Source organism: Apium graveolens, chromosome 2 (assembly GCF_009905375.1).
Source record: "Apium graveolens cultivar Ventura chromosome 2, ASM990537v1, whole genome shotgun sequence".
Lineage (NCBI taxonomy): Eukaryota > Viridiplantae > Streptophyta > Magnoliopsida > Apiales > Apiaceae > Apium > Apium graveolens.
In genome coordinates this window covers 219986014-220000579 of record NC_133648.1, presented here as the reverse complement: position 1 = coordinate 220000579, position 14566 = coordinate 219986014, and positions in this window count along the sequence as shown.

The following is a 14566-nucleotide window of genomic DNA, read 5'->3' as shown; positions in this document are numbered from 1 at the left end:
TCATCATGCACTTCTGAGGGCTTGGATGTTTGAGTTGAAGTTGTAGACTGTTTGGGAATGTAATATTCCATTTCCTCATCACTGAAATCTAATTTTCTCTTGATTCTTTGTTTGTATCTTGGTTTCTTTGTATGTTGAGGTTCCTTGAGCATTTTCTGATCCTGAGCTTCAGAAACCACAGGTTGTTTCTCAGAAATCTCAGTTGCAGTTTTCACAGCTTGAAGCTTGGCTACAATAGCAGCTTGCTTTTTCTTCTGTTTCAGTTTCTTAGCATCTAAAGCAGCCTGCATCTTTTCTTGCTTGATTCTTTCTTTTTCTTCCTTCTTAGCTTCTTCAAACTGAGGGTGTCCAGCCACCACAAAGATTTATTTCCCAATCCTGTAGATCTTAACAATTCTTCTTTTTAGCACTGAGTCAGTTGGATCTTTGAAAAATGCAAAGGAACCTTGCCAACAGCTTCTTTTCATCTGGCCTTGGAGTCTCAAAAATAAGATCCAAGGGATTTTTATCAGATGACTTTGGATTATTCCTTTTGGGCTTCAAAACCAAGTTGGATTTTGGAGACTTTATGCATGAAGGTTGGCCCTTTTCCAGATGACCTAGACTCATGTCATTGACAGAAATTTGCTAGACTTGAGAGAAGTGATGAAAGGTCTTGTTTGGTTTCTCAATTGGACCAAATTTCTTTGTGATTTCTTCATCAATCTTCCTCCATTTATCATCCAATTCCTTCTCAACTGCTATAATATCAAGCTTCTTGAAATTTGTCTTTGAATCCAACTTAGCAGCTGCTATTTGGATCAGATCAATGATGTCCAAGACTGGTGGCTTAGGATAAGTAATTTCTGGAACAATTACTTGACTGACTTGTATGTTTAGCACATTCTCCCCCTCACTGATTGGCTCTTCTTGACTAACCGGGACAAGTGAATCTTTCTCATTTTTTTGTTAGCATCAAGTTGAGTGGAGGTCGAAGTTTGTGCAGCCACTAACTTTTGAAGCAACTGGGTTTGCTGGGCTTGATGTAAATGAATTAAAGTGATAGAAGCTTCCAATGTTTTGAGTCTTGTATCCAAAGAGTCCACCTTGCTGGCAAGATTAGAGTTCTTCCTTAGTTGTCTGTTAATGTCAAGCAGGGTTGTGTTAGGAAATTTAACATCCAATCTCTCAGGGACATCCTTCTTGACTTGATCAATCTATGTTCTAATTGCAGTGACATCCAGATTGTGTTGAAGAGATTGAATTTGGTGTAGTTGAAGAGAATTGAGATGCTTGAAGTAGCTTCTTGGTGTTGGCATTGGTTGTAGCTTGAAGAGATGTCTGAGTTTGTTGCATGATATGAAATAGAGTAGACTTGAAATATTGCTCATCATATTATTTGGAAAATACCCAAGATGGCATGCTGGATCTTGAGCTAGGGCTGACATCTCCCCTATATCCATTGAATCTCCTTCATCATCATCTTCATCACCAAATAAACCCTCAGAACCACCAGTTCCATAATCAATGTCATCACCAGCTGTGGTTGGCATGGTTGGGATGACATTATTGGCCCTTTGCATAGAAGAAGTAGTGTGCACAAAGTTAATCATTCTTTCAGCATCCTCATTGCCATGTCCATCTAGAGTTTGATAAGCTGAACTAGGATGAGTAAATGTCTCAGCATCCAAGGAGATAGAATCTATAACAGCTTGATATTCTTGCTGAAATAGTCTCTCCTTTTCTGCATCACTGACATTCATTGACTCACTAGCAATGGCTTCCATCCTTATATCTCCTGTACCTGCATTTCTCTCATTTTCTCTATTTTCTTACATCAATGGCTCCCCTTGGCTCACCACCCTCACACCCTCACACCCTCACCTACTAAGGTGGAACTCCCCTCACTTACTTTTTCCAGGCTGGAAGAAATAGCCTGCATAATTTCTCTTTTTTCCTCTCCTTTTGCCTGAGAGCAACTCAGCCTCTCACCTGTTCACTCCTTTCCCTCAATCCTAGGAGTGATTATACAACTACTAACTCATCTACACTTGTAATAATTGTTGAAAAATCATCTTGTGTAGTGAGTACCGACGGATGAGGAACATCCATCAGGGTATTAGTTAGGATAGCCGATGGATGACTGTTGTTAGGCACATCCGTCGGGATACAATCATTGGCCGACGGATGAACAATATCCACCGGAATAGAGGAAATGATAGAGTTTGGATTTGAAACTAGTGTGGACTCTATGTAGATTGATGATAATTTAGGCACAAAAGTCTCAACAGTTCCTGAAAGAATTGGCAAGTGAGCCAACAAATCATCTAGAAGATGATACTCACTTGCACTGAATTTTGGCTTCTCCAACAAAGTTAAAAAAGGAGAATCAGGGATTGATGTGTGAATCATATCCACATCTAGAGAATTGGTGGGAGAGTTTTGTGTGTTTGGTGTTTCTATTGTCAAAGATTTTGGCTGTGACTCCACATTTATTGGAGCCACATCAAACTGAATTTGAGATGGTGCAGTGACTGAGTCTTTAGCTTCAATTTGCACTGTGTGATCCCTGTGCATCCCCAAGTTTTCTAGATTTCTTCTTTCTTGTATAAGTTTAGGGTGAATCTGTGTCCCTGACCCTTTTGGCATGTGCTCCTGGTTGGGAGCTTGTTTCAATAGTAGCATCCTTTTGGGAGGATGAAACTAGAGATATAATTTCTTTATTAAACACCGCAGTTTGTTGGGAAACTATGGTGTGGCTAGGTTTAGGTACACTTATCTCCCCATCCTTATTCTTAGGGTTTCTTTTATGTTCATCATGTCCCTCAACAACCTTACCACCCTTCACACTCCCCTCTTTGGTTTTGGTGGATTTTGAAACTGGCATCTTTTGAGAGACACCAGAGTGTGGTTTCTTTGATTTGATTTTTGAAGTTTTGAATTTTGTGGCTTGGGTAGGAATCTGTTGGGTTATTGACACATATGTCATAGCTACAGTCAATGGCAAAGAAATTTTGGAGGTAGAAGGAGTAGAGATAGAAGTATTTACCTCACTTACCTGAGGACCCTCCATGATAGGCAAATAAACAAGGGGCACTTCCTTGTGATGATCATCCTTGTTTAAATATGCAATTACCCTTCTTTCTTAAACCCAACAATTCAGTTTGTTGGTTGGATTCTCAATCACAAGATCCTCTTAAATATGGTTAGCAATAATCATAAGGAATCTAGCATAATAAACATTCCTAGATCTCTTTTTAATCTCCCCTAACTTGTAACCTAATTCAAACATGATAGCATCACTAAAGTTATATTAATTATCAGTAAGTAGCATGTTGAGCATGGTAGTGTTGATAGAATCAAAATTGCTTATCTTACCAAAAAATACCTTGGTAACTACATCACACAGATAACTCCACTCTTTCTTAAGACCTAGCCTTCTAATCTCACTTAACTTAGTAGTGGGAAGTGCATAGCCAATAGCATTAAGCAAGATAACTAAATCAACATCTGTGTGTGGTTTAGTAGTAGTGTTATCAGGAATTTTAAAGCATGCTTGAATAGTATCACTGTTAATGTAAAATTCATTACCTTTAATGGTGAGAGTTATAGTTTTGTCAGTTGCCTGATAGACAGCAGTAGTCCACATCTCCTCCATAACTTCACAGTAGATTGTGGGTGATTCCAGCATGGCATAACTAAGCTTGTATCCTTTCACAAAATCCATCATTTCGTAATAATCCTCAGAGGCTGGAAGTTCTTTGTTCCAAGAGCTACAAAATTGTTTTTATCATAAATGAATCCTGACTGAGACATGATCTTGACTACTGGTGCCATTATTAAAGCGAGGAAATTTGCAGAGAGAAAGATAATTTTTTCTTTGAGGAAGAAGAGAGTAGTTAATTGCAGTAGAGAAAGATAAAAGCTAAAATAAACTTGAAGTAAGGCTTTTATGTATTCTCAGATAAAATGAGATAAAACTTAAAGATAAAAATTAAAGACCCAATGAGAATTGCCCAAAACAGCCGTTTAAAAAAAATAAACTGTCAAAATTCTGTCAATTATCCGTCGTGATATACTTACAAACTATAAGTATATCCGATGGATAATGTTCAGAACTTTAACGGCTAAGATGTAGACAATTCGACGGATGAGAATAAAGCAATTATCCGTCGGGTTTAAAAATAATCCAGAAAAGTAATTTGATTTTTACCAAGCTTTTCTATTTCGACAGATGATCAAGCTCGATGGATAATGAACATCCGTCGAGATGTACATTTTGACTTAGCCAAAATTTCATCTAAAACAGAAAAATTAATTAAGTTTATGGTTGCATTTCAACTTGCAAAATTATCAGAAATAATTTAAGAATAATTAAGCATACCTAACTCACTTACCAACATAGTAAAGGTATATTCATCAAGTGGCTTGGTAAAGATATTCTGATTTCTTTTTTTTTAGGTCCAGGAAGCCAGCGCGGCCGCGCCGTGCTTCTGGAAAACCAGCGCGGCCGCCCTGCATTCCAGCGCGGCCGCGCCGTGCTACTGGAGTTTTAGCGCGGCCGCCCCGCTTCTCAGTGCAGGCGCACCGTGCTACTGTAGTTGGCACTGAATTTTTTTCTTTTTCTGATTTTTTTGTATTTTTCTACTCGTTTTCTTCTTCCTCTATCTACTAATGTACAATAAACTTGGGTTGCCTCCCAAGAAGCGCTTGCTTTACGTCGTTAGCTTGACGTAGAATCCTGAGATCAAGTGGACAATAGAACAACACTAACCACCTCATTGTTTGCCGTATCCATATAGTAATGCTTCAACCTCTGTCCATTTACCTTGAACGCTTGGCCCGGATCATTCTCAAAATTCTCCACCGCTCCATGTGGAAATACAGTTTTGATAAAAAATGGCCCTGACCACCTCGACTTCAATTTTCCAAGAAAAAGATGGAGACGTGAGTTAAACAAAAGAACTTGTTTCCCTAGCACAAATGATTTGAGCACAAGACCCCTATCGTGCCACCTCTTGACTTTCTCCTTATACATTTTATTGTTCTCATACGCTTGAAGTCGAAACTCGTCGAGTTCATTTAATTGAAGCATTCTCTTCTTACCAGCTGCATCCATATCAAGGTTCAACTTCTTAAAAGCCCAATACGCTTTATGCTCGAGCTCCATATGCAAATGACATCCTTTTCCATAAACCAACTGAAACGGCGACATGCCAAGCTGTAACGACTTGTATAGTTTCATTATTATTATTATATTTAAATGCGTAATTATGAAATTATTAAATAAATAAATTATGTGTATAGTTTTTATCACCTATGTGTTGTCTTATTATTATTTAGGTGTGAATTGTGGTATACCGGGTTGTTTGGGTAATTAATTATTGAGTTGTACTGAATTATTTTTAATTTTAAAAATGAATTTAATGCAAATTTATTTGAATAAATATTTGGAATGACTCTAAAAATTTTTTTATGGTTTTACAATTACAATAACTACTTTTGGGATTTTATAAAATTTAGAAATCAATATTTCATCAATTATTCAACCCTGTATGATTTTCTGATTGTATTTTATTGTGAATTCGATATTAAAATTGGAAATGTTTCAAAAATTATGAAACTTATATTTCTTTAAGGATGGAATATTTTTAGAATTTTAAAATTATTTTGAAAATTTTTAGGATGAATTTTACCCGCGCGTTGATTCGTTTTATTAATAAAAGCGTTATAAGTTTCGGTTTAGGAATGTTTTAAAAACTTTGGAAAAAATTATTTTATTAAATTTTAAATACTCTGAGCATTTCAAAATTTATTTTAATAATTTATGAATTTTATTTTTACACACTATGATTCGGTGTATGATAGTGCGTGGAATAGAAGTTAGAAATACGAGTCACTCGAGCCGCAAATTATAACAGAAAATACAAAAAAAAAAGAGGATAAACACAAACAGCCTTATCTCTTCGTCATTTCTATCTCTCGATCACTCCAATCTCTCATTTCTCAATCTCAATATTTCTCTCCTTCTTAATCTTTTGGTTTCTTCTCTCTCTGTTTCCTCTCCTTCTTCTTTGTTCAGGTGAGTCCCGGCCACTATTTTCCGGCCTCTATCTTGTTCTCAGTTATGGCTTCAATTGGGTCTTGTTGAATTACATATGTATGTATATATTGAGTATATGTATGTATGTTGCTTGACTGTCTCGCCTTGCTGTTGTTCAGTGTTATCCGGCCGCCTCCGGATTATTTTCCGGTGAGGTGGCCTGAGTTGGGTCGCGGGTGTTGTTCTGTACTTTGGTTCTGCTATGCTTCATTTGATTCTGTGGGCTGACCGAATTGGGGCTCATAATTCCTGTTAATTACTCGATTTTTTTTGTTGTATATTTGCGAAAGTTTCGTATGAATTTTAGTGATTAATTGATTAATACTGTAGTTGTTCAGTGTTAGATATATTTGATAATGTCATGTCTAATATGATTTGTGTTTAGTTTTCAGATCTTACTTAAACAGGACAAATCAGTACTTAACTGGAAATCAGCACTTATACTGAAGTCAGAACTTAGGTTATCAGAACTTCAGTTATCGGGAGATATTTATCAGGATATAATATCAGGACTTAAGGAGACTTTCAGATAAGGAAGGCGGCTGATTGAAAGGAAAGAAGATCAAAACAAACGCAAGAAGAGATATGCATGAAGAAGGAATTCTATAAAGAATAGAATACTTGGAAGAAAAGATATCTGATTGATATATTTTAGGAAGCAGAATTATATTTCATATCAATTAGCGATTATCTTGTAACTGTGTAGTAAATAAACACAGACATAGGGTTTACACTATAAGTGTTATCATTATCGAGAATAATATTCATTGTAACCCTAGCAGCTCTCGTGATATTTTGTTCATCACTGAGAGAGGACAGTTCTACATTGTAAAAGAGTTTAATAAAGTTTGTTTTCTGTTACTTGTGTTCTTTGAATTCAATTTGATTGTGTTATACACTGTATTCAACCCCCTTCTACAGTGTGTGTGACCTAACAAGTGGTATCAGAGCCTATATGTTAACACACAAATAGTTTAAGATCCAAAAACAATCATGTCTAAAGCAGAAACTCCAACCAAGCCCACCAAAACTGAAGAACCTCCAAAGACTCAAATCCATAGTCGATATGAGGCTATTAGAGTTCCATACTGAAACCATCTAAATACCCCATATGGAAGGTGAGGATAACTATGTTTCTGGAAGCTACAGATCCAGAATATCTTGACAGAATCAATGAAGGACCTCACAATCCAACCAAACTCGCTGTTGCAGTTGCAGGTGAAGCAGCAAAGTCTGTACCAAAGGAGAAGAGTGACTACACTGCTGAAGATATCGCATCAATTGCTAAGGATGCTAAGGTATGACACTTGCTGCATAGTGCCATTGATAATGTAATGTCAAACAGGGTAATTAACTGCAAGACTGGAAAGGAGATATGGGATGCCTTGGAGACAAGATGCCAGGGAACTGATTCGATTAAGAAGAACAGGAAGACTATACTCACTCAAGAGTATGAACACTTTGACTCAAAGCCTAATGAGTCATTGACTGATTTATATGACAGATTCGTCAAACTCTTGAATGATTTGTCACTAGTTGATAAGGAGTATGATCTTGAAGATTCAAACCTTAAATTCCTGTTAGCTCTTCCTGAAAGTTGGGATTTGAAGGCCACAATTATAAGAGACAACTATAATCTTGAAAAAACAACTCTTGATGAAATTTATGGGATGCTCAAGACTCATGAACTTGAGATGGAACAAAGAAGCAAGAGGAAAGGAGGAAAGTCAAGGACATTTGCTCTTAAGGCTGAGGAAGAATCCCCCAAAGTAGCTACCTCAAGGAAAGGCAAGGGAAAAGCGCTCATCGCAAAGTCTGATACTGAGTCATCAAGTTCTGATAGTGATGATTACTCAGAAACTGAAAGCTTGCCTGAGATGGATGCTGATAAAGAGATGATAAAGCTGTGTGCTCTTATGGTGAAAGGAATCACAAGGATTGCATACAGAAAATTCAGGAAGGGAAAGAAGTTTTCCAGGAAAGGTGCAAGTTCTGATAAGAAGAGTTTCAGAAAATCTGAAGGCAAAGGAGGGAAGTCTGACAGAGGAGATTACACAAATGTCAAATGCTACAACTGTGGTAAGAAAGGCCACATATCTCCTGATTGCAAGAAAGTGAAGAGTGACAAAGGCAAGGCTCTTGTCACAAAGAAGAAAAGCTGGACAGACACTTCAGATTCTGAAAGTGAGGAGAACTATGCCTTGATGGCAAATGCTGATAGCAGTTCTGAAGCTGCTGAGTTAAAGGTACCTCAAACTACTTATGCCTTTCATACTGATGATATTAATGAGTTGAGAAGATATCTTAAAACCATGTTCATTAGTTATAGAGATCAAACTTTAACATGTGAAAGATTAACTTCTAAAAATCTTGCTTGTAAAAAGAGGAATGATTATTTAGAAAAAGAGTTAGTCATGTTCCGTCAAACTCAGAAAGATAGAGATGATGTTTTCTATGTTAGGGATGAAGTACTTAAAATGAATGAATCTCTAAAAACTGAGTTAGAAAAGGAAAGAGAGATTATCAGGACTTGGACTAACTCTGGCAGAACAACTCAGAATTTGTTAAGTAGTGGAAAATGGAAAGAGGGCTTAGGTTATGGAGATGATAAGAATGATAAAAGAACTGTAGAAATTAAGCCTATAGCTGTTAAACAAAAGCCAAAGGTAAAACCTGTTAAGTTTGTAGCTGTAAAGTCTGATAATGAAAAATCAGAAGTTAAAGAGGAATTAACTTCAGACAAACTAAAACAGGAAAAGCCAACTGAAGTAAACGTAGGCTTAATGAGAAACAGCTTAAGCATAAGCTGAAAGATGTTAAGAATGTAAACAAGGTAAAGTCACCTAGGAAAAATAGGAATGGAAAGGAAGGTGTGAATAAAAGCAATGAGTATAAGCCTGTTCCTAATGCTCCTAGAAAAACATGTCATAACTGTGGAAGTTCTAACCATCTAGCTTCTTTTTACAGGAAAAAATAAGAACATAAACTCCTTACCTTCAAAGTCAGGAGTTAAGAGTCAGTCTGTTAGATATATGCCACAAAATCCTTGTTTTCATTGTGGTAGTTTATGGCATTCCATTTATACTTGTAAGGAATATCATAGTTTGTACTATGATTATTATCAAATAAAACCTTCTTTAAAGAAAGTTAGCATTATTCCCTCTAGTGTAAGTTCTGATGCAAAGTCTGATATTGTAAATTCTGATAAGAAAACTGTTAACATAAACTCTGATGCTAAATCCGCTGCAAATATTAACAAACTTAATAAGGCAAAAGGATCCAAGCAAGTCTGGGTCCTTAAAACTAAACATTAGTGGTCTTTGTAATTGCAGGGCAACAGGAAAAACATCCTAGTTCTGGACAGTGGATGCTCAGGACATATGACTGGAAATAAAGCCCTGATATCAGACTTTGTGGAGAAGGTTGGCCCAAGTGTTTCTTATGGAGATGGAAACATTGGAAAAACACTGGGATATGGCAATATCAATCTTGGGAATGTCATCATTGAGAAAGTAGCTCTGGTCTCAGGACTTAAACACAATCTGCTGAGTGTTAGTCAAATCTGTGACAGAGGTTATCATGTGGATTTGTTTGAAGAACACTGTGAAGTTGTAAGCAAATCTACAGGTAAAGTTGTCCTGAAAGGATACAGGCATGGTAACATTAATGAAGCCAAGCTTTCAACAAGTACTGATGGTTCTGCAATCTGTCTGTTAAGTAGAGCATCAATTGAAGAAAGCTGGAATTGGCACAAGAAACTCTCTCATTTAAATTTCAATAATATAAATGAACTAGTCAAGAAAGATCTTGTGAGAGGACTGCCAAAATCAGTATTTGCTCCTGATGGCCTTTGTGATTCATGTCAGAAGGCAAAACAAAGAAAATCTTCATTCAAGAGCAAGACTGAGTCATCAATTCTTGAGCCTTATCACCTACTACATGTTGAACTATTTGGTCCAGTTAATATCATGTCTATTGCAAAGAAGAAATATGATATGGTCATAGTGGATGAGTTCACCAGATATAAATGGGTGTATTTCTTGCACACAAAAAGTGAAACTGCATCTATCTTGATTGATCATGTCAAGCAACTGGATAAATTGGTCAAAGATTCTGTGAAGATTATAAGAAGTGATAATGGCACTGAGTTCAAGAATTTGATCATGGAAGAGTTCTGCAAAGACCATGGAATCAAGCAGGAATTTTCTGCTCCTGGAACTCCACAGCAAAATGGAGTTGTTGAAAGAAAGAATAGAACTCTTATTGAAGCTGCACGAACTATGCTTGATGAAGCAAAGCTACCAACCTATTTTTGGGCTGAAGCTGTGTAGACTGCTTGTTTCACTCAGAATGCAACACTCATTAACAAGCATGGAAAGACACCATATGAGATGGTGAAGAAAAAGAAGCCAAATCTGAAGTATTTTTCATGTATTTGGATGCAAGTGTTTTATTCTTAAGACTCATCCTGAACAGCTATCCAAATTTGATTTAAAAGCTGATGAAGGAATTTTTGTTGGATATCCACTTTCCACAAAAGCCTTCAGAGTCTACAATTTAAGAACAAGGGTTGTCAAGGAATCTATCAATGTCTCCTTTGATGATAAGAAGATTACTGGACTTGAAGATTTCAATGATCATGATCAGCTGAGATTTGAAAATGAAGATTTAATTTCTGATACTGAAAATCCTGACAGTCTAAATCCTGATAGTCTAAATTCTGATACTGCAAACTCTGATGGATTAAACTCTAATGTTATTGAAACTGTGGTGACTACGCCAAAGGAAGATGCACCTGTGCGGGGGGAGCATACTGAAGATACAACCACATCTCAATAAACATCAGAACCTACAACTAGCTCTTCAAGTTCTGATTCATCAAGTTCTGATGAGCTAAGTTCTGATAAGTCTGGAAACTAAAATTCTGAAGGATCCAACTCAGAGTGCATAGTTTCAGGGGGAGCATCAGAAAATGTTGATGAAGATAGCATGGATCATGGGGAGCATCTAGTTCTAGAGAAAACCTTCCATCTGCAAGGAAGTGGACTAAATCACATACACCTGACTTAATAATTGGAAATCCTGATGCAGGTGTCAGAACTAGAACAGCTACATTAAATGAATGTCTTTATAAATCTTTTCTTTCTCAGTCTGAACCAAAGAAAGTGGAAGAAGCTCTTCAAGATGCTGATTGGGTGCAAGCAATACAGGAAGAGTTAAATGAATTTGAAAGAAACAAAGTCTGGACCCTACTACCAAGATGAAAGAACAGATCTGTTGTTGGTACAAAGTGGGTTTTCAGAAACAAAACTGATAGTGATGGCATAATTACAAGGAATCATCAAGGCTAGTTGCAAAAGGATATTCTCAACAGGAGGGAATTGATTATGATGAAACATTTGCACCAGTTGCTAGATTGGAAGCCATAATGATATTTTTGGCTTATATTGCTCACAAAAAGTTTACTGTCTTTCAAATGGATGTGAAAAATGCTTTTCTCAATGGAGAATTGGAAGAGAAAGTATATGTTGAACAACCTCCAGGTTTTGTAGATTTAAAATTTCCTAATCATGTCTACATACTAGACAAAGCATTTTATGGCCTTAAGCAAGCTCCAAGAGCATGGTATGAGACTTTAGCTCAGTTTCTTCTGGAAAGTGGATTTAACAGAGGAACTATTGATAAAACATTGTTCTACCTCAACCATGGAAATGACTTACTTTTGGTGTAGATATATGTTGATGATATCATTTTTGGTTCTACAAATGACAGACTTTGCAAAAAGTTTGCCAAACTGATGTAGTCAAGATATCAAATGAGTATGATGGGGGAACTTAGCTATTTTCTAGGCCTTCAAGTCAAGCAGAATGAAGAAGGCACTTTTATTTGTCAATCCAAGTACACCAGAAATTTGCTGAAGAAATTTGGAATGCAAGAATGTTCAAGTGCATCCACTCCCATGGCCACTGCAACAAAATTGGAAAAGGATACTAGTACATCAGTAGATATTACTGATTACAGAGGTATGATTGGCTCACTACTCTATCTAACTGCAAGTAGACCTGATATCATGTATGCTACCTGTCTTTGTGCAAGATTTCAAGCAGATCCAAGAGAACCTCACTTAACAGCTGTGAAAAGAATTTTCAAGTACCTTAAGAGTACAGCTGATCTGGGATTGTGGTATCCCAGAGAATCAGATTTTAAGCTAATAGGTTATTCAGATGCAGATTTTGTAGGATGCAAAATTGACAGGAAAAGCACAAGTAGAAGCTGCCAATTTCTTGGAGGCAGATTAGTTTCTTGGTTTAGCAAGAAATAAAAGTCAATTTCCACATCAACTGTAGAAGCAGAGTACATTGCTGCAAGAAGCTGTTGTGCACAGATTCTTTGGATGAAGAATCAGTTACTGGATTATGGGTTAACATACTTTAAAATCCCTATTTACTGTGATAATCAAAGTGCTATTGCTATGACAGGTAATCCAGTTCAACACTCAATGACAAAGCACATCATCATTAGGTACCACTTCATAAGGGAACATGTGGATGAAGGTACAGTGGAATTGCACTTTGTTCCAACAGATCAACAACTAGCAGATATCTTCACAAAACTATTGTGTGAAGCTACTTTTACAAGATTGGTAAATGAACTTGGAATGGTTTCAGGTTCTTTCTCTAAATCTGCTTAGTTTATGTTCTGATACATCAGATGTTATGATCAGTATTTACAGATATTACTATCTTTGTGTATTCCCTGCTTAAATTGAAAATTGCTTAAGTACTGATTGTTGTCTGATGTGAATTTCTAAACTCTGAAAGTGATATGCATGCTTCTGTGACTATTCAATCCAATAAGGATAATTGTGCTAGATGCTGACCTAGTAGTCTACAATATACTAAAGTCCCATGTTTGAAGTAATCTTTATGTGGAAATCTTTTAACAAAAGCAAAGTCTGATATTGAGCTTAGTTAAGTTTACTTTGTGTATCTTATTACTAAGTTAAAAACTAGAATAGTGCTTCTTATCTGTTAAGTTTTGATGTTAGTAAATCTGATGGATGTACTAAGTGCTGATAAACCTCACTTATCCAAGAAAAAAAAGTAATAAAAATCAGGTATTCCTTTGAGATCTAGAGTAAAAATGTGGAAGGGAAGACCCAAGTACATTGCTGGTATTAAGTAATATGCATCAGAAAAGCAAAATAAATATTTTTCTTGGTGACTTTTCACACTCTATGATTACTGGAGAAATACTCTGATAATAGCGTAAATTCTGATAAGCAATCGTGACTCACTTACACTGAGAAGCCACTGTAAAATGGAATTTCAAAAGATCCATAAAATGAGCACTAAACAGTTGAGGTGGACTCATGCATGAACTCATTCTAACATAGACCTCAGAATACTAACAGATTTTGAGCAATGTTCTTAGTTATGCCTTATTTCTAAGATGTACTGAAGTGAATCAGACTTTAATCTTTATCTGATATTTAGCTTACTGCACACACATACACTCCATATGAATGATGAAAATTACTGTGGTGATAAATGTGGTTTTAGATGAACAGGTTAAGTGTCACTGGTATAAATTATGAGGACAAGTTATGATGGAAATTTTGATGGTTAAATTCTGCAGAAACGAAATCAGAATTTGTGTGAAGAATTACAGAAATAGGCATTCACCTTTCGAGTTAAGGAATCATGTTCTGATGACTGTTAAGTTCTGATATAAGTCAAAGTTCTGATATTAAATCCTGATTCTTTACTTGACTTATTTGTTGTTAAAATCTGAAACAGTCATATTTAAAATCAGATATGTTTGGGTGAGATATAAACAGTCAACATAATTTGGGTTAGTGGTACTCGTATATGCACAGTAATTTTTACTTGTTTCGTGTGCTCATTAACTCCTGTTTTAAGCTTCCAATGGCTGTCGTTATTACTCATCAATCTAGGGAGTCGAGGTGTCATCATTTTTACTTGGAATTGTTGCCCAGTCCTCTCGTCCCTTGGTATTCTATTGGCTATTTAAACCAACATTTCTTCCAGCCAAAACATTCTTCACTTTCTCACAAACTCACTCTCTTCTTATTCATATCACCAACAATGGTTCGTTTCAACATATTCTTGAACTATGAAACTTTCACTATTGAGTTGAGTTGTGCTTACTGGCAGCAGGAGTGGCATGTCACTGCCATTCCTGATGAACTCTGGGATTCGGTTCCACAAGAGGTTCACACCGAACTCTTGTTTTTATCAATGGAGTATCATCTCCATATTGATAGATTGGAAGCAGAAAGGAGAGAAGCTCTCCGTCAGCAAGAACGGATTATCCGTCTTGCAGTGCTCTTCGTCGGCAACAGAAGGAGTTAGTCGTTAGGCTTCTTAACTTAGGACTAAAGCTGTTGATGTTAGACATTGTAGCTTAGGACAATCTTGTAATTTTAAGCATGTAATTTAAGTTTCATGAAATGTATTTGCT